Here is a 21977-nt window from a genome sequence, read left to right as displayed (position 1 = left end):
AGAAAAAAAGTCAATTTGAATTCATTTGCTGCATTTATTCCTTGTTTATGTAAATTTTATTCTTCATTAAATCTTGACCTGCTTCTAAAAACACAGAACAAGTAATTTGATGTGTATTTCTAATAAATCTTACCAGACCAGTTTCTGTAAATATGACTACATATAGATAATATTCTGTACTGTAGAGAAGCTGATTGTGGGACAGTTTCAGTGTTTTTAGACAGTCAGAACAAGTTGGTTGGAATATAAATTGATAAAGTTGGGTCTGAAGGCCCACAGGAAGGAGATGCTGGAGGCCAGATTCCCCTCCTGGGTCAGCAGGTAAAGCCATCATCATTCAAATCAAATTAAAAACGGTTATACCTCTCTGAATAAATTAGCTAAATATGAAGCTTTGATGGAGAGAACACAAAAATGATCCCCAGCTCTTGGAAACAACCGGTTGTGATCTGATCTCCCAGCAGCAGCTACTTCTGAGTCTGCTGCCAGATGGCCGACACAGCGAACAGGTTGTGGTCCGGCCATATTAGGATCATTTCCAGGTTTGTCTTAATAATTACTTTGTTTTCACCGCGCCTGAATGACCGGAAAACATTCCCAAAACCAGACAAATGACAGATCCACCTTAAATGACTCCACCACCTGATTAATAGTTACTAAGCCAACTAATTCAGTCCTTTGTTGCACAGATTTCACGTAAAAGAAAATAACTCAATTATCATCAGAGTAAAAAGAGATAAAAAAACCATTTACAGATAAATAAAATAAAATAGCTCCAGCCAAAATTATCAACTTATTTCTGAGACTTTCTTGAATAAACAGATTGTTTACACTTAACTTTAAAACTATGTTGCAACAGACTCAATACCAAGAGTTCTGGATGAAACAATGATTGTTTTCAATAGCTGAATTTCAATTAACCGTAAAATTGCACAAATTGAAACAATGAAAATAAATTTGCTTATTGCAAAGAACAATTTTGAAAAAAAAAAAGGAACTGAAGTTTTTCAATAAGAGGTTTTTGCGCTAGGCGCATTAAAGCACTTTTTTTTTGCTTCACACAAGTCATATAATCGGCAGCCGGATGTTACTGCTGACGAAAAGGACGAAGAAGACAGGAAGTGGTAGGAGGATGATGGTTTGTTTTTGGACAACCTGCAGCAATCTTCACACAGCTGATAAAACGTTGTGTCATTCCAACCTGTTGAATCCAGAGCACGTCGGTAAAATGGCCGACTACAGTTTCTCAAAACGCCGTGTACGTAGCCGCTCGCCAGTAGGCGGAGCTTCCCGCGCCAACACCTGAATAAGACGCCGACGTCTCCTCTGATGTCTGGTAGATGATGATCTAACTGTTTACATTTGTTGCTGAACAAGCTTATTTAAATGTGATTTTAATTTATTTCTTATTTAATGAAACACCACAATTGCAAAAGATTTTTTGACATTATCAGAAAATGGACAAACATTTGTGCACATTTGTAATAGAAATGCAGCTAATGATTATTATCATAAAACTTTGTATGATAAGTATTGCATCTTAAGATTAACCTATTATTAAAACTGAAAGACAGGATATTAAATGCTAAAACTTTAAATGTTGTGTCTGAGACTGAGAAGTTTAGCAAAATGCTCCCAGCTGCCTGTAGCTGCTCAACCACCAATGAGAAGGAAGTTACCTTTAAGCTGAGTGTTTGCACACAATGCTCAGGTTTTCCTGTCTACCTGGTTTCTAAGCTTTTAGATTCCATGGATTAGCAACTTTATTTATTTCACCACTTCTTCACAGAAAGTAAGGAATAATGATTATCCTGAATCTGCTACTTTTTTGGGCCATAACACAGCTCTTTCAAGAACAGGAATGTGTGAAAAGATTCAAACTCCGTTAAAGGTTTTGTACAAATATAACACATGTAAGTATATTATAAGTTGGGGTACTAAAGCCTAATTCATGTTAACGCAAGGACATCCAATTCAAGTTTATTGTAGTTTAAATGTACTTTCCAAGCATAAGTTATACTCTAGCTGCAATGTACTCTACCTCCCACATGGTGGCGTAATTCATCAGTCTTCTACAGTCTGGAGGCCCCTGCAGTTCATATTCCTCTCTGTGCGCCACTTGTTTGTGTTTGATCTTTCCTCAGAGCCGCCTCATCACTAAAATATTATCTCCCTGTTTTATTCATACATGCAACGCTTGATTAAGGTCAAATGGAGATCTAAAATATGATAAAAGCATCTGTTGGGCTCAAATAGAATCTGTCACCCCAACCACAGCAATTGACCATAATCACACAATTATGAAGTGATGAGACACTTTGGCTTTATGGGAAGGGTGCTTTGCTAAAATGGCCCACGTAAAATCCCATCTGTACAAATGGGCCTTGGATTTGAGCCAAAGTGGGGCTAAAAGACCCAATATATCAAGTCACAGCACATCTAACAGAGGGGAACACAGAACCAGGAGTCTGTTGGTGTCAAAGAAAAACACGGCGGGGATATCTGTAAGTGCCGTCAGTTCTGTAGGTACAGCACTCCTTTGTGCATATTTGATGGCAAACGCAATTAACAAAGATGATTCATGAGCCAAGTGATGGCTGACTCCTGGTGGCGGTTTGGCCCACAGTTTAGTCCTCTAAATCCCTTATTACTGTCAGGTTAAAAGTAATGCCTGTGCAATAAACACACATAGACCTGTGGCTACATCGGGTTCAAGGATACCTCTCCATAAATCCACCGTCACGAGTATTAGCTTAGCAGATAATACTGAGGAAATAATAACAGAAATGTGATATCCATTAGCTAAAAATGATTTAAATCTAACAGATTCAAGATCACCAACATGTATTCACACAAGGAGCTAAAATGATAAAGTGGTGAAAAACTAAGAGCTAAATGGGAAATTAACAGGCAGGTGAGTGTAATTAAAGACAGTTCACTCTTATCAATTTACATTTTTACAATTGCAGAAAACACATATTAGAAATTATTGCTAAGTTTTAATCTCAAATATACAATGTTATTTCTTTTATTTGTGGCATGTTTTATTTCAGGAGATTGAGACAAACTGCTTACTGGTATTGATGGTCTTCTGGTGGAACCAATAAAGTGTTTTGAATGTAATTGAATTTGAATTCAGTTGTTTTATACACATGTAGAGTCTGAACAAAGTCGAACTTTCGAGATGCAGTCATCTGGTTGGAGGACATCCGTTTTCATACAGACCCTTCAACGTCCACAAAACTCTTCATGGCTCAATTCAGTGATGTAATGACTTTAGGTTTTAGAGGTCAGTCACAGGGTTTGCAAGCTTAAACGAGACTCAGATTGTTTCAGACGTGGCGAGTAAGAAGGTGAGAAACATTTTGAAACATTGTTGAATTTGCTGGGACGTCCACTTCTGGGAAGATTGGTAGCTGTTTTAAATGTTTTCCCCTCAGGAATAATTGCTTTTCGCCGAAGCATGATGGACTTGGATTAGTAGTCGTAGTCTACCCTACGGCTCCTAGGACACTAGGATAAAGACTAGGAGGACGCCTCCACCGCCTCCATGGGGTGTTGGAGGGCAACACCCGATATCAAAGTGCACATAACAATTAGGCAGTTTCTTTTCTTGAGGCAAAATGGGTAAAAGCACAAGACCAAAAAGAGTCCAAAATAACCAAACGTCTCTCAGAAGGATTCAACACTCTTTAAATTCCTCAAATATTGCAGTGTGATCAAAGAACCAGCTAACGTTTTGTTGCAAATAGAAAACAAGGTCGCAACAAACCTGTTGAGAAAGAAATGCTAAGAATTAAAAAACCATCAAGCATATTCTATGTCTGCTAACTACCAAGAAGTTCCAGATGTTCAGAGATCTGACTGAAAATCGATCACCACTGAACAAAAAGCTGAAGTATTAAAACTGGGCCAAGACATAGATTTCTAGCTGGCTGAACCTTTTTAGACTGAAGAAGGGCTCAAAATGAACTCCACTACCTATTATGAGTTTTTAGAGATACTTTCTTCAAGCAGTGGTTAAGGAAGTAGTCTGCATCTTTCAAAAAGACAATGATTTTCAAGCGGGACAATACTCCATCACATGCATCCAGGTAGTCCTCTGCATGCCAGAGTAAAGTCGTTAATGATGAAAACTTTTTGACATGACTTCCTTCCTTACCTGATTGGAACCCAATTGAAAACTTGTGGGCAGATCTCAAACCAGAGATTTACAACGAAGGAAAACAATCCACCTCTCATATCTGGAAGGCTGTGGCTGCTGCTGCACAGGAAGTTGATCATCAACAAATCAGGAACTGACTCCATAAATAGACGCTGATGATCGTTACTGAAAAGTAACAGTCATATTGGTCACTTTATGTTAAAAATATTTACTGGAAAGAGTTTGTTTCTCATTAAAGAAATGAAACAAAGTGTGTTTCATTTGGTTACATAATAATTGTGCACACCAACAGTTTCCCAATAATTGTGCACATATAGATATTCTCCTAAGAAAGAAAAAAACCCTCAATTTTACTTTCTTAAACAGTCATGTTTGAGGTTTAACATTTTTGATTAACTGAGAGCTCTCTTAAAAATAAGACTTGCCTAACTTTTATGGATACAGTGTATTATATTTCTGGTTTTCCATAACTGCAATATAAGTTACATCCAATTGAAACATAACCCTAAGTGAACGAATGATTGGTACTGTATGTTGATAATCAAATCCAAAATTGCTCCATTTCTCTGCCCATCATCGGACCGAGCTTATAAGCAGAGCTCCATTTTGCAGTCCTCAACAGCCTCTTTCCCATCAAACAATAACAAGTCTCAGCGGGGCGGAATACAAACCACATTATGGCTCTAATAAATCAGGCGCCAAAACATTTATCAGCGCTCTCTGTGTGTGTTGTCTGGATGTTTGAGAGCTATGAAGCCTCGTCCTGCTCAGCCACTCGGAGTTTCCTCAGATGATGAGGGAGCAGCAGGTTCCTTGTCTGGAGTTTTAGACAGAGCATCCATCAGCTCAGCATTCCACCATCTGCTGCAAACACTACGGCGCTCGGCCCGACTACAAGCCATCTGCAGCCGCTTTCACCAACATCTCAGAGAAGATCTCGCCGACTCATCAGATGAGAGGAACAGCAGCAGCTACATAAAACTGGAACATTATTGTCAATTAAGAAAGTATCTGCAGGAAAGATTGAGAAGAACAAGCTTCAGATTTAACATCCATCATCGACACAGATTTCTACCCACTGAGCTAAACTACAGGTAATACTAAACAATCTGCAGTTACACTATATGTCCAGAGGGTGGAGACAAACCACTAAAAATGACACATCTGACTATTCAGGTAGATTAAAGTACATCTAAAACAAGCAGACTGTGATGGTGAAAAAAGTGCACCCTCTGTTCACTCCAGGATATAAAATCTAAATGTAGAAAATCAGGAATATCCAGTTCCTCATTCTACTGTAGAGGACGCTTACAAGTAAAGGAAATATTGTGACAACTAGTAACTGATCCATCTATCTATTTTTTTTAGATAAAATAGATAGATGGATGGGTTATAGATATATGGATAGCAATAGAGATATTCATGGACATCCAAAATCCTAAAGTGCTGGAAGGTGAAATTCATCCCAGTAGGAGAAAGAAATGAAGGACTTCTTTATTCTCCTGCATTTCCTGCTATATTGAGACTGTCCTGCATTGCAAATATAAAAGAAAATTATATTTGCCTTTGCCTTAATTTCAAGGCATTTGGACTTTAACAGTTGGATTCCTCAGCATCACGTCAAATAATAAAAAACAAAACGAAATGAGTACGAACCAGAACAAATAAGATGTGTGAGTAAAGCTCTCCCCAATAAGAGCCAGTTTCCCAGTTTGATCAACTGAGCAGGAATTAGGAAGTTTATTCGCTGTCTGGCCAACATGGCGTGATTCCTATCTGAATAGTTTGAGACTTCCATTTTTACTGAAAAGATTATTCTGCACAAATCCTAAATATAACTATTCTGATGTTGGTAGAGACAAAGTCAGAAAGAGCTGCGACAGAAAGTGGTTAACAGCGTAATGATTTGAGAGGGTGAGTTTGTACAGAATTGATGATCCAAAAACAAAAATAAATCCAGTCCAAGAACATCTCTCTGACAGCTGATGGTACCTGAGCCCCGTCTGGCCCACATGTGATCCACGGAGCAGCTACCACATCAACCCGATAACGCCACAGCCTCTCTGCGTTCGCCGGGTGCCAAGGCGCTCAGGATTTAGAACAACTACTGGTGTCCATCTGCACACCGGATTTAAACTGCGGCTTCGCTGCGACCCGTCTGTCGTGTGAGGCCTCTGGAGACGGAGGGAGGCCAGAGCGCTGTGCCAGGAAACACTCTCCTTTACACACTCTGCTCTCCAAAATCAGCTAAAATTATGTCGCTTTTCTTCATAGTGAAATTGTCACCAAAGAGAAAAATTTTTACTTCTGGGTTTGGTTGAGATGAAAGTGTTTTAGGCAGCATCTGAGCTGTTTCAGTTAATATGGAGGAAATGTGTATATGCAGGTCTAACATTGGTTTAATAAACAGTAATAAAAGTGGTGATGTACATGAGAGACTGTTGTGTAGAGTTCTGTTTGGTTTAAGGCAGCTTACTGAGAGTCTGCTCCAGCCAAATCCATTTTTATTCACCCCGTGGATTATACGAGGAGTTGGCAGGGACGCTCTCGTGGAAAAGCAGCCAAACAAACACATGCAGGTGGAGGCAGAGCCGGAAATGGAGCGGAGGACTCTTCACATGTTTCACACGAAAACTGTTTTATCATTTTAACAAGAAAGGATTTGAAGGCAAAACAAAACTAACGGATGTTTGAAGGATGTTGAAAGTGTCCTCTAGCTGGCCTCTGGAGGGCGCTGTTACACTGGTTAAGAGAGCAGCTGCCTGTCTGCTGCGCTGCGTGTGTGTGAAACCTCAGGGTTGGTGCTAACTAGTGAAGCAGGCCTGCAGAGAATCCGACAGTGATTCCAAGAGAAGAGGAAGGGAAAAAGATTAAAATTCAACTAATCTTTGCTCTTATGAGCGTTTATGAATATTAACTGGAGTCACTCAACCTGAAAGCCTTTAATTCCTCACACATTACAGATTATACATGTTTGGAATTTGGTTACCTAATTATTTGAATTCCTAATGCGATATTCAAGAATTCAAAATATTAATTGTTTATGTACAAAGATTCCTAACTTCTGTTTGGGAATATTTATGTTTTCTGCTATGAATAATTTTCAAGACCCTAACTCGAGGTGTTTACAGCTGAAACCATAACTTTACATACACTTCCGTCAGTATTGGGAAGCAAACTACCATCTGGTTTCTAGATGTTTTCTTTGCTGTAATGGCTTCCTCCTCGCCTTTTCAGTTCATGTTTCACTGTGTATAATAACTCAGTTTTGTCAGGATCAGCATCATCCTCACAAGGTCTTTGGATTTTGTTCTTGTGTCAGAATTGACCAAAACTCCAGCAAAGGTTGGATCATCAACCAGATATTGAGAAAAATGTAAATTGTAAATGTAAATTTCAGACTTTGAAGGCATTTATAAATAATCTGACATATTCTCTCATTATTGTGGAATTCAGTGAATATAAATAATTTTGGTGATTCTAACTGATCTAAAACAAAAGAAGTTTGGTCTGGTTTAACTTCAGACAGTGAGAAAAAAAATTTGCACACTTTAAATGTGTGGAGGATTAAAATAATACTATTAAACACGTTTTCTTTCATTTCAAACTACTTGGCTGCTGGTTTTCATCCAGTTACTAACTTTATCCTGTCTGAGTTTAGTAACTTCTCTGCAAATTAATAAAAATATTTTCTAAATGTTCTACTTTTATTGTGAGGTGTTAAAAGACATTTGCCTGTACAAAATCTTTCCAGGATTTTGCTATTTTTATTTGGGCTAAATAAAGTCAGTCAGTCATCTCCTGACTTGAGGACAATCTAAGGATAAATTATTGATGTTCCAGATCCGGTTGAACCTGAGTTAATTCAGTAAAGAAAGCAAAACATTTTAAAAACATTAAGCTACATCTCAGTGTTTACATCCAAGACATATTGCTAAACAGCTAAGCTAATGTTAGCATGTTTCCTCCCTGCTTTTATGAGCATAAATAATTCAGCACTGGAAATATTTCAGTGCAGTTCCAGTAAATCATGTGTGAACCAAACACAGAAAATGTTGCTGTCCTGCATCAGAAACTAAGAGCTTTGCTTTTAAAGCCGTAAACATTAATGGTAGCTGCAATGTTTAATGGTTAGTTGTTGTGTTTGCATTTCTCTGCTGCAACTGAGCTGACAGTGGACAGCTGAGCTCAGAGGAGGAGAAGTGGTAGAAATGTCTCTGTGAATGATTAGTATTGATTATATCCAGGTATTAATTACTTTGACAACGCTAACGGACAGCAGAGGTTGGATTTCTTGGCATGTGTTTACTGGGTTTGTTGGCTGTTAGTGGGAATTTCAAGTCAATCGCACCTTTAGAAAATATATTTTTTTTTGAGAATTTGGTGAGGTCTTCACTTACTGCAGAGTCGATATTTGCTGAGAATAAACAGTATAACTAGGTGTTATATTTTGTCTCAGATATGTCTGTCTATTTATTTTAGGTATTTTTGATGATTTTGTTTCCAGGATGTAAAGAACTATGAACTGCCGGGTTGCTGAAATGTGCTGTACAAATAAACCTTATTGACTTATTCTGATAAACTAGACAGTAAATATTTTGCTGTTGGAAATCTGCAGTAGAAGTTGAACATTGTACCTGAGATTAAATAAAAAACAAAGAGAACGATGAATTGTGCTTTCTTTAGAAACTACATCCAAATTAATGGATTTAGAATCTAAATCCATTAATGAGCAAAAAGATGTGAATTTGTACAAAAATGAAGAACAAAAACTCAAAAAAACACCATAAAATTTTAGCTTCAGATTATGTTTTGGCTGAAATTGTGTGTTTATGATAGTTTGCATGACAGTTTTGTCAGCATTAAGCACTGATGAACTAATTCAGTAACAATTAAACATACAGGTCAAGTTGAGCTGCTCTGTTCAGCAGTAGAAATGTAAGAAGCCATTTCTACTGCTGATGTGAATCAATCTTCATTAGTTTAGATCACAGGACCTGCTTCCTGTATCTACATCTGGTGCGGCCGCCCTCACACCACAGCCTTCAGTCTGACCAACAACCAGACTGAAGGCTCTCGACTCGTTCTGGTTCGCTTGTGATTTTCTCTGTGAAAAGGAGGCGAACCACCAAAAGTTCCCAGCTGACAAATAATCAACTAATTCGGACAAAACTAAACAAACCAAGCCAGTACACGTTTTAGTTATCACTTTTTAAAGTTGCTCTGCAGAACGTAGAGCTTGGATACCATTAGTTTGGTACCCAAACGTACCGAACCAACAGGGCTGTACTGGATATTTTTGGTGTAAATGTGTACGTGCGTTACACTAATCAGAAAAAGTTGGAGATATCTGGCTTTCAGGACAAACCTAAAATGCACTGTGACCTTCTCTAAACATGACAATGCACATGTCCAGTTATTCAACGTTCAACTTGCTGTCCTCCAACAAGAAGAGGACAAAATTCCCAACAGGGAATTGCTCCATGAATCAACATTGGTTGACTGAAACATTTCCTGTTTCAGTCAGAACTGCAATGTAAACATTCATCGTCCTCTTCAGAGTTTGATGCTTAACAACTAATCAACATATACATCTTTGTGCGAGTCTATTTGCTGTTATTTTGTGTCACAGTAATTTCCCCATTGTGTGACATTAAAGGTTATTTTTATTTCCATTCTAGTGTGGCCACTAAATATGTTTATGTTTTACGACTAAATTGTCAACATTAAAACCAGTATTTTTTTAATCACAGCTGGAGGAAAAAGGAAAATGTCAGTGGTCACACCACTCATTATGTAGTACTACCACTGTGTGATTCACAATGGATCAACAACCTTACCTGACTTTGGAACAAAGGATTTATGTACGTTTTTCCATGAAGGCGTCACTAAGAACCACAGCTTGTAACAGAGAAACCCTGCTGAACCACTGCTGGTCGATACTTTGAGACAACTGGGATAAATCCAGTCCCTCTCCTGGGAAGGACCACAGCCCAGTTTAGCCTTTTAACTCGCTGTTTTGTCACAGCTCAGCTGCTGAAATTCTGCTGAAAATAGCTCAGAGCAACCTGATATACACAGGAGGAGAGCGTGACGGTAAAAGCCGCGGCAACGGCCGAGATGACGCCGGGTTTGCCGTATGAGAGGATAATATTCAGAGTTCAGCCATATTGCGTGATGAAACAAGAAGGCCAGGCCACAGAGCGAGGGAGCATATGTCAGCCTTTCCCTCTGCTGTCGCCCTCACATGTGTTACTTCCTCCTCCATCGGCCCACCTGCCTAGTCAAAGCCTTACAGTTAGATTTGAGTTTAGATCAAGGACTCCTGGTGGCTATGTACTAAGATTTTACATTTTAGTAGATTTATAAGATTAAATTTTAAAACGTTATTATTACAGTTCATACTTTTTTCTTTTACTGGCTCACAGATTCCACCCAAAGGTAACCAAAACGTCATAGATATACCTTTTCTTCTTTTCTTTTCACCCACATTCTGTATATTTTAAACAAAGCAAAGTCGTATTTTCTGTCTTCTTAAACTGACCTGCATGCACAGTATTTAAAGCTGCTGTCAGAGGTGCATTTACTTTTCAACAACTGCAAGTTCTAATGAGGCTTGTTTGTCAGATTAAAAATATCTTTTTAAAATAACTTTTAAGCAAGTATTAAACATACTTTTCATTTAGCCCACATTTTTATACTAAAATGTTTTTTATTGCTCTGTTTTAGGGCTGAAATGATTCATCAGATTAACCATGATGAATTGATAATTTAAATAATTGTCAACTAATTTAGTAATCAATCGTAACTGAAGAATGCAAACTCAAAAGAGGCAACTTGCTGAAAAAACAACATATTCAGGGCAGTAATTAAGCCAAAACTACAAAATAAAAATACATTTTCTATTTGAGATAAAAACATAGTTGACTGTAAATATCTTTAAGCCAAAAGTTTTAGCACTCGGTTCTAATTAATTAAAGGAATGCCATGTTACTGAATTTTAGGCAACAAAATGTTTATTTTTCTACCTAAAAAAATGAATTGACTTGTTTATTTGTATATTTTAAGCATTTCTAATATTATATAAAAAGTTTTAAGTGTTTAAATGAAACACTTTTCATTTTTTCAGATTTTTTCTGAAGAGTATGCTAATTTTTGTATATAATGAATTGATTTATTGTCAAAATAATCAGTTATTAAAACATTAGTCATTAGTCGCTACCCTACTCTGTTTCAATATTCTAATCTTAAATGCTGTTTTCATTTGCTGGAAGCAAAAAATCATCATAATTAACAAAAATAAAAATTTGAAAACATCTGTGCTTAGTGATGGAGTTTCTGAAGTAAATGAACTTTTCTATAATATTCACATTTCTTCATTATGACTGTATAGTTTATTGTCACTGTTTTCTCCAGACTACTAGCTCTAAGCTGAGGCAATTAAACATTTGATTATTTTCTTATCCGTTTGCCTTATTGATCACAGCGAAGCTAACTTTATAAGCTGTTGATAACAAGAGGCGGAATCGTTATTGTCTGGCGATTGATGAGGTCATGAAGCACCGCCTCCAGCGCCGGCTGCAGAGAAACAAATATGGCCTCCCTGTCACATCTCTCAGTGCAGCTCTGACAAGCTCATAAAACCCCCACGAGTCCTCCAGCCTCAAAGGATTCATTTTTCACGGGATTCATCCATATGGGGAAAAACGAGTGCCCCACTACAGCTAGAAGAGAGAGAGGTGAAGTGTTTACAAGATGCCAGGTTCATATCTGCAAATGTGGCCTGAAACTGCAACAATTTATTCTCTTCTGAACAAAAAGGCACACAGAACCATGAGATGGTTCTACGTGTTATCTGGGTTTGGTTTTCTGCAGGGCTGAAACGATTCCTCGAATGATTCGAGTACCTCGATTATTAAAATTCCTCGAGAAAAATTGATCTGCCTCGAAGCTTCGTTAAATTATGTTTTATTATTTAGCGCACCGTGTTCCGGCCGGGTTAGTACTTGCGTTGCGCAGCGCTCTCACTTCCGCCTGAGTTGTTGACGAAAGCTAAGTGTTAGCAGCATAACGTCCAGTTTTCAAGTTTGGCCTGGGAGGATTTTATTGATTGATGATAATGTCTGGGTCTTTGTCGTTTTTCGGGGGACCGATAAGCATCCTTAAGGTTAGGGTTAGGGGTTAGGGGTAAGGGATAGGGTTAGGGGTAAGGGGTAAGGGGTTAGGGGTTAGGGGTTAGGGGTTAGGGAGCGATGCCTGGAGTACGGCAGCTTTTCTCCTCCTGTAGCTGCTGCCTGGTGGCGGTTCAGAGCGAACAGCGGGGAAGAGCGCTGCAGGTGTATTTATACAGGTGAGCGGATAGACTGAACATTGCGGGCAGCTGCGCATTAGATAATTAACTTAAGTGTAGCTTTACGGACGAACCGGACAATTTATTTGATATCATTCCGGTCTCAATAAACGGGTGGAGGAGCTCATTGTGGCGGCACGTAGCTGGTAGATGAGTTTATGTGTGTGACGAACGAAGATGTTAAATCCCGTCGCTAACATACACCAAAACAAAAACTATAAATGTCTGGGCAAGGTGAGAGTTCATCTGTTAAATTGACTGAAGATGAATGCATAAACTATAGACATAGTTTATGTCTATAAACTAGTATAGAGTATAGACATTTTTTATAAGCATATTTGTGAGCCTGCCTCTTTATTATTGAATTGAATATAATTTCAGATTTTTATATAACTTTTCTTTAGGTTAATTTTCTAAAGTGAGCTACTATTGTTACGAGTTAATTTTCTACACTACAGAAAAGTTATTGTTAGGGAAACTCAACTGTAAAAAAGTGGACTGATGTTGATATGCGATAGTAATACTGTTATGCAATACTGCTGTTATGTTAGATTTACCATTGTTTTACTTCTTTTTTTATCCAATTACTCGATTGATTGTAAGAATAATCGATAGATTACTCGATTACTAAAATATTCGTTTACAACATCCCTAGTTTTCTGATCTCAAAATGGGGATGGTGTCCTGAGATAAAAGAGAAAATGTAGCTAAATGGCTTCATGAGTCAAACTGGTGGTGAGAAGAGAGAAAAGCCGGTTTGTCTCAATGTGCCCAACTTTTTTAAAGAGTTCTGAGTTATAAACTTCAGGACTGAGGAGAAATAAAGAGTTTGACCAGATTCAGTAACCACCACAGTGCTGAACGTTGATCATGTTACTACTGTTACACAGCAGGGTGCCATCTCCGGCTAAAAGATGTACAACAGAAGAGAAGAAAAGGAAAGTTTAAAGAAAACAACAACTAATTACTCCAGGTAGGATAGAAGTTGATAATACTCCCCAATATAAATGGAAATGACCAGAAAGTAAAATGTGGACGATATTTTGGACAAGTGGTTGTAGGGTATTTAAGTAGCATGAGTCAAAGATATTAAAACCCTGATATTAGCAAGAGATGAAAAACCAGAGAAATGATGAAACTGTGTTCACGTTTTCTCTCACGAGTGACGATGTAGAGCAAAGAGTTGAGAAAGTGAGACTTGAATGTGGTTTTAAGTCACACTTGACTCTCTGAACTACAGAAACCCAAGGAATATTTGGGGGGGAAAAAATCCAGATTTTCCATCTTCAAAAAATAAAAACTTAGTTAATTGATAAAACCGATTTATGCCACTGCTCAACAATTATCAAAAAAAATAGTCAAATAGTTGAGACAGTTATAGAGTTGCAGAGAAACAAGGTTATGTCAAACACCATTTCCATGGTGGGACAAGAACTTTCCAAAAAAATTAACACATTAATAAATAAACTTGTAAAAGTGCACGCAGGGTTAAAAATTACTTTTGTTCATTTTATGTTGGTGGTGGTGGGGCAACAGGAAATGATGTAATTCCATGTCTGACATCATCATTGTGAATAAAGCCAGAACCTGGTGTCTCTTCTTATTCCTGAGGAAGACGAACGACCTTCACATGGTTTTACAAGCAAAGACCTTATAAGACTCAATCTGGATGTTTGTAAAAGTTAATTTCAAGCCAGCCTTGGTATCAGAACTCAATCCAGGACCTCCAACCAAACCAAACCAAACGTGTTCCAGAATCTGTCCTGAAACCGAGAGACTTTACCAGAGGACTGGGATGTCTTCACACACACAGAGAAGGACAATCATAATGCTGCACTCTGGTGGATGAAATATGCCACAGCAACACCATTTTTTTCAATATGCACTGACATGCAATTTTGTTCTTTATTTACTAAGTTAATATAAACTAAGAAGTGAGTAGATGCTTGCTTACTGTTCACTGGAAACCGGTGCAAACACAGAAAGGAAAACAGATCACTGACTCAGTCTGTCCCAGAGATTTCTTCAAGGGCAAACCTGTGGAGACTCGAAACGCAACAAGCCAGAATAGGCAGAAATGTTGCATAAAAAGGAGATGCGATGCGTGATGGAGGCTGTTGAAATGCTGAGAGTTGTAGGACGGCCGGTGCGCCAACAGCAGAGCGAGGGAAACCAACGGGATGGGTGGGTGAGGGAGGAAGGGAGAGCTGGAGGAGGGAGGGAGAGTTTGAGGATAAATCCTTACTACATAATGATTAGAGCTCACAAGCCCTTCCTGTGACATGAATGTAGGAGTCAGGATTACAGCCGGCTGCTGGAGCCAGAGCAGGAGCTCTGCTGATGTTGGGAGGAGGGATCCAGGTGGAGACATGAGATGAAACACAAACAAGCACAACTGAACAACAAGTGCAGCTTAAAGAAGAAGAGAGGAAGTTGTGCTTCCAAGGAGGCCAAGAAGAGCGTCCAATTGCTTCCCAACTCCGGCAGCTGACTGGCATCTGGACCCCGACTCCGGCCATCTGTCGCTGGCCGCTGACAGCCTCATCCCGGGCAGCTGGAGCATTTCTCTGACTCTTAATTTGATGGAGTGGCTGGTTGCACCAGAGGAGGGGAAAACAGGGAGGCTGGGTCACCCTGCAGAGTGTGTGAAAGACGGGGCACGCAGCGTGGAGGATTGTCTCAACCAAACATGGGGTACTTCTGCGTCTTTTTGAACCGGACAGCGCTGAGCGAAACAAAGGGTCAGAATCGGGAGGATTCTTCTCAAATTTAACATGGCTGAAGTTTTAAGGCTATTTGAAGTCCCAGGGGTGAAATGTAAATAACTGCTCTGTAATATGAAATCTATCATCTGACCTGAAAACATTCCTGTCTCAACTTTATCCTGGAACAATTACAGGGGAAACCATGATTTAATTTCGAACTCTGACAACTGCTCACCTCCATCACTTCTTCCCTTTCTCCTCCTGCTCCTCTTCTTCTTCCCTCCTCCCTTTTAACCAGCGAGTGATAATGTGACCTTCTGCCAAAGTGCTGGAAACCATGCCACCGTCGCAGCAGGCTCGACTGTTGCTGCTACTGAAATAGACTCAAACAAGTGCAGGAGGAGGAAGAGGAAGGAGGAAGGGAGAGGAAGAAAAAGAACGAAGAGGAAGGATAGGAGGGGAAGGAAAAAAAACGTGGGGAAGGACAGCTGAAGCCGAGGACACGGGATGAGTGGTGATGAGCCAGAGCTGGATGTGAGCTGCCGCTGCAGGTAAAGATCACCTTCATCCAACACTTTGTGCTGCTTTCATGTGTCACTATCACTTCATTCAAATGTCAGCTGCTGGAAATCGTAGAACGCATGATCAAATGTTCCCACTTTCCCAAACTGGGAGCCGGATAGGGATGCTTTCTGCTGCTCTCCCAACTATGTGTCAGTGTTTAGTGTCTTCCTCTCTCTGAGAATTATCAGAGCGCAGAGGATCCGATCAAACATCTGGATGTTGTGTTTGGCTTTTACACAAGTTGTAGATGTTTGGTGGCTGTAACTGTTGCTTTCAGACACTCCGCTCCGGGGGAGATTAAGCAGAGTGGATCGATGCATCACTGTAAACAGATTCTTTTTTGATACCTGCCTGCTGGACATGAGATGCTGCTGCAGGACAAATTGAACTGCCAATAAAGACCCAGAATCCCAGAACAACCAAAACAACTGATAAAAGGATTTTAAAGGCAGAGAACTGAAAACAGAGAGAAAGAAAGATGTTTTTGTAAAAGTAGAGAAATGATTGTAAAGACAAAATGAACAGCAGTGGTGCTATTATAATAATGCCACAGCATCATCAGAATACTTTAACTATACCAGTCACAAGGTTCACATGTAACTAATGATAATAATTTAAAACCTGAGTTTATTTTTTCTACACATTATTCCATCAGGGCCATCAATGACATCAAGGTCACAGGTCAGCAAAGGTTGGTTGAAAGAAAGGAAACTTCTTCTGGTCCGAGTCTGTAAACAACTAAACGTTTGACAAAGATACATATTTTTACAGATACATACAGATATTTAGAGTTTTTAATCAGTTATCCCGGTTCTTCAACCATCAGATTGGTGTAAAGTTCAGCTTCCCAGTGTTTGAAGAAGCCCTGATCATTCTTTAGAAATGTGGACCCTGGCGTTAGCATTAGCAGCTTGTTTAGCATTGAGATGCTATTTCAGGCCTCGAGAGTTTTGCTGATGGGATAACTACTTTTAGCATAACATGAACACAACAATAGTCTTTTCCAACGTCTCAGACCGTTTTCCTGAAGTAGGAACTAACCCACCGTCGGCCAAGAGAAGCAGCTTTGTCACTGTTCTTTGCAGATGTTTGTGCGTCAAATTTACTGGCCTACTAGAAACGCAACACAAAGGTTCTGGCTCTGAACTTTTGCATATAAAATAGAAAAATGCGATTAATTGCGTTAATTCTTTTTACTTTCATTAATTAAATTAAATGAATGCAATAAAGTCCCGGCCATCATTTTTAGATTTTATAATAGTGGCAATGTTCTTTTCTACTTCTAAGTAATTTATCTAGATTAATTCAATATTTACTTCATTGTTACCAATATTTCAAACCCCAACAAAAGTAACTCAACTATTGTCCTATATAGAAACGGGGACAAAATCATCCGTTCCACGGGTGAAAACATGTTTTCCCTCCATTTATTTCACAGAATAAAGCAGAATGAGGGGTGAGATGCCGCAGCTCCAGTTAGGCTGCTGAAAAATGGCTCTTCATTATGTTATGCCAACCATATCTTGGCTTCAGTAATTGGATGTACGCAGGCGTGTGTAATTCAAACATCCATACATACATTCGTCTGTGTGTGTGTGTGTGTATAAGAGAGCAAAGAAACCAATGCAACACAACAGCATATAATCTCACACACACAAAGATCGCTGCAAGGAGCAACACACCAACAAGCATGATGGAGGAATCTGCAGCTGGATGTCAGACTGAAGCAGAGACTGATCAATAACAACTGATACATGCTGTGATTAAATTGCTTTTTTCTTTTTTCCTTTTTACAATTTCATGCCCTTATGACACAAAAACACATTTGTACTTTAACGGCAATAAGAACAAGGATTGACTTAATTCAAGCAAAACAAAGTAAGGACGGAACAAATTGTCCTTTTTGTAACAGCTGCACATTTTACTCACAAAGCAAAGAAGTCTGTTATTTAATGCTAGTGTTTGTAACCGGTTACCAGGTTACAAAACTTAAATTTGGTTTAAAAATACTTTATTTATCCCAAAAGGTAGATTAATGTTGTCGTAACTCATGTTGTCCAAGTATCTTCCAACATGCGTTGTGGATGGTGATGCTTTAGGCAGGAGTGATCTCCACTAGCAGTAGTCAGTTTTCCAGCGATTCTGAAGATACCTCTGACTGAACACAGTTGCTCCTAACAGCTCAATATCCAGGCAGCAGAGACAATATTCTACAGTAACACATCCTGGATGACACTATCAGTTGTTAGCAGCTCTGCTAATCCACCTCCTTCGCTTTTGTCGCTGAAGAGGTTTTTCAAGAGTTTGGTTCGTTTGACACCAACTAAAAATGTGTCAAATGTTGCAATTTGGTCCCCAATTGAGCTGAGTCTACTGAACTTAAGTTGTTTGCACAAGTATCAGCCAAGGCACTTTTTGCACTGAATTACTGAAATGAATGAGTTTTTTGGTGGTATTTTAATTTATGATAATTCAATAGTAATATGTTTGCTGTCTTCATAGCTGGCACTCTCTTCTCTGTCTGAAAAACTAAGAGGAACTGGATAAGACTGGCAGGACATGTGTGGAAAAATGGAAAAACTAAAACAAGAGGCACACCTGGCTGCACAGATATCTGTTTTATCCACGCTGACTGACAGGCAGCTGTAAGCATCCAGGACAGTAAACCTGTTACTGCAAGCAAATGATGGCTGCAGGATATCAGAGCCATCCACCCAAGGTCATGACAGAGGAGTTGTAAATCTCACTCCCAATCAGGTGACGGTGCATCATCACATGATCTATTCGTCTCCACATTGTAGAAACCTGAGGATCCGGGGAGACGCTCTGGCGCTGATCTGTCACAGCGGTGCTGAGAGCGCTTTTGCAAGCTTTGAGATGAGATCTTAAATATGTGGCAGACAATTTGTAGCAGGTTGTGTTGCTCTAAGTTTACGGCTGCTCTCGCAGGCACAACAGAGACTCCAGGCCCATTTATATTCACGGCGCAGCGCCGCTTGCACCCGTCTACCGTCCTGTCCCTGTTGAGAAGGAAAACTGACACGTTGTGGGCTGAGAAACGAAGGACGGGGGTGGTGCTGGCATCGCCTCTGTTTTATTGTCATTCCTCTACCTTTCACGGATCCAGCCTGAGGGTGCATGTGTGGTCCAAGCGTGTGCACATGCAGGAAATCGATTAGTCTAATCGTTTTCTGTTCGCCTTTGCATGTGTGCCGCTTCATTTGTCATATTTAGCCCTGAGCTACGACACGGTGAGGAGCATCTCAGTGAAGAATGATGACAATGATAACCTTAGAGGCAAAGTGTATGTGTGTGTGTGTATGTGTTGGGTTGGCCCACAAGGCATCTTTAAATGTCCGAAGAGAATGAGGCGTTCGACTTTGCAAGATTCATCTGAAGGAATCAGGCCAACAAAAAGTGACACAAAATGTTCTGGTGTCTCAGCTGGCAGAGGTGACTTGTGATCGTGACGTACTTTGGGCTTTTTTTGGCTTTCTTTGTTGCACACTTCTTCAGTATTACCACATGCGCCATTGTCACTTCAGAATTGCAGCCAAAAACGATCAACAAAGCCTGAAAGATGGTTTTAGAAAGCGTTGTGGGTCTAAGACACCATTTAAACAATCCTCCTGTAAGATAAAGAACTACTCATTTCTGCCAAATCAATGACATAATTTCCACAGAAAACTAAAACCCAAAAATGCTTATGGAGAAGATTGCTTTGTTTGTTTTTCAGTAAATTATTTTAAAAACGTTTTGTTGGAAATAGACTGACAGGAAGTGTGTAATATTTGGTGTTTTTAGATAAATTCTCATTTTAATATTAAGTTACCAAAAACTAGAATCAGATGGTTAGCAGGTTTCTGCAGAACACTGACATGCTGAGGAGGCATTTATCACAAGAATGTTGAACCAGGGACAATAAATAACCAGCCCCTGAGGACTGACTTTGGACAAATGGACATGTTGTTTTGCTGATGTCAAATAAGTATAATTGACATCGGATTCTAAATTATTAAAATCTCTTTTCTCATTTTAAATATTGCTATTTTTTTTAACAACAAACAATAAAAAAGAAACATAAAAAGACAAAAACAAGAACAGTATCAGTTTATATCCTCCATGCACATTTAAGCATCTGTAAAAGACAAAAATTAAATAATATAGGCATTGTCTTTACTCGGAAAAACAAACCAAATTCCATTTAGGGGAGAACTGCCTCAGTACTGTAGAGTTGTGCTGGCTCAGATATTACGCTGTACAGACGTTTCCTGGGGGCTTAGCACAAGCTGTAAAAGTATATGCTGTGCGTGCTCCAGGGGGCGCCACTGGTGCACGATGTTAAACAGATTTGTGGTATTAACAGACATCTTCGGAACATGAGCGCTACATGAATTGCAGTGTTTGATCATTTATTTTTTTGTCCTTATATAAAATAGCCAAGATACCTCCACAAGATTGAACTGTATGGATCGTTCTTGTAAACTATGAATCTTCTGTCTTTTTACTTCATTAGACTCATTTTTTTTCTTAAATAAGAAGCTGCAGCTACACAGACATTAGCCTTTTGCGCATCAATGTGACTTTACAGGGGCCCTATTGTAGTCATGATTGGTCCAGTGTGGGACAACTCTTAGTATCATTGGCTATTAATTTTTTCTCTATATTGAAGGTCTGTATCAACCTAAAATCTGAAAAGATAAAAGTTTAAATTGTGATCTAAATTGGTATCGTTTTATCATCAAACTGGACTTTATCATCAAACTGGACTCCAGTACTGTGGAGTACTGTACCAGTACTCCACAGTGTTGAAGTTGTTTACATTTCAAATTAAAATTTAGCTTGATAAAACAAAACAGTTCCCTTCAAGTCATAGTGCATTTATTTAATGTGACTGAAAACATGCATAACACGTATAGCTTATTCTCCCATCCATGACCTCTTTCCTCCTTTCTACCATCAGTCGTGTCTCAGAAAATGTGTTAATGACAGTGAAGTGGAAGTTACTAGGGAGAAATAGAGTAATTGAAACCACAAGACCACACACACAGACAGGACAGATTATGAACAAAGTGGTCTTCTCACACGTGGATTATAGCCTGTGTGTGCAGGTCAGAGGTCGGCTGCATGGTGGACAGAGCGCGAGTCTTCCGTGAGAGCAGGCTGGTGACAGCTGGCTCAGCGGCAGAGGTGGCGGGGGTTGTTCTGGTTCTGCACCGGTGGGCACAGTTTCAGCTTAACCGGGGTTTACACTGATCCCTGCTTTACATACGGCAGAGCAGCCGTAAAACATCAGTGGAGGACCTCCAACTTACCTGGCATGATGTCAGGTCAGAACACCGGGTCCAAGCAGGAACAGCAATACCAGAGGATCATGTCAAGCCCTCAGAGATAACACGTTCTACAGCTACAACACTAAAGATTTTTAACTACTAAACATAAATCCAAGGAACAGCTGATGGAATAATTGTGTGTAAAAATATGCGCATACACACACTGATCCCACTTCATTACGTCTTGTTATATTAACTCAACCAAACAGGTTGGGGGGTAGATCAAAGTTAAAATTGTCATACAGCACAAGTGGACACTTTTCCATCTGTTGTGGCATTTAAAAGCTGCTGATAACAGCTCAGAAAATCCAGCTGCTCCATCTCCTTCCTCCGTATTTAAATCCCTTAATGCACAGAGAGACCGACCAAAGCTTCAACGCCCTTTGATTGATTCCTTCTAGCAGTATGCAAAAATTTATGAGAAGTTTTAGGTCCCCATCTCCCATCCACCCAGACCTTGGAGACATCTATGCAGCTTATCTGGGATTTATTGAGATTTCACCTGGACAGGATTTCCATCGAAAGGCGGCTCAATCATGAATCACATATAGTTCATGTGGAGCACGTCTTAAATATTTCTGTAGTGCTCTGGGCAGCAGCGAAGGTAAAGCATGGGACAGAAACTAATATCTGATGGAGTCTGATCCATGTCGCTGTGTCTCCAGGAGTCTGCAGGGACAGATAAATTATCAGAGCTTTAGGCTGAAGAGCCTCCATCGTAGTTTCCCTGTGGGAGCCACGAGCAGACGATGCCAGACTCAGACTTGGTCTTAAGCCGTTTCTTATGGCGGACTGGGTTTGTCAGATGGCCATCTCAAAGCACACTGTTTCATGAAGAGTGGAGCAGTAAATCAACACAC

General features: G+C 39.5%; 1 protein-coding gene across 1 annotated transcript in view; it reads left to right on the top strand.

The window, feature by feature from the left end:
- The first annotated feature begins 14774 nt into the window (after positions 1-14774).
- Positions 14775-21977, top strand: part of grin2ca (glutamate receptor, ionotropic, N-methyl D-aspartate 2Ca) — a 53027-nt gene continuing 45824 nt past the window's right edge. The window contains exon 1 of the mRNA XM_032588083.1: positions 14775-15771. The gene's annotated coding sequence lies outside the window, so the exon portion shown is untranslated. The remainder of the gene's footprint in view (positions 15772-21977) is intronic.

Source organism: Xiphophorus hellerii, chromosome 16, assembly GCF_003331165.1.
Source record: "Xiphophorus hellerii strain 12219 chromosome 16, Xiphophorus_hellerii-4.1, whole genome shotgun sequence".
Lineage (NCBI taxonomy): Eukaryota > Metazoa > Chordata > Actinopteri > Cyprinodontiformes > Poeciliidae > Xiphophorus > Xiphophorus hellerii.
Note: the sequence above shows the minus strand (reverse complement) of the source record. Positions and strands in the feature narration are given on the sequence as shown.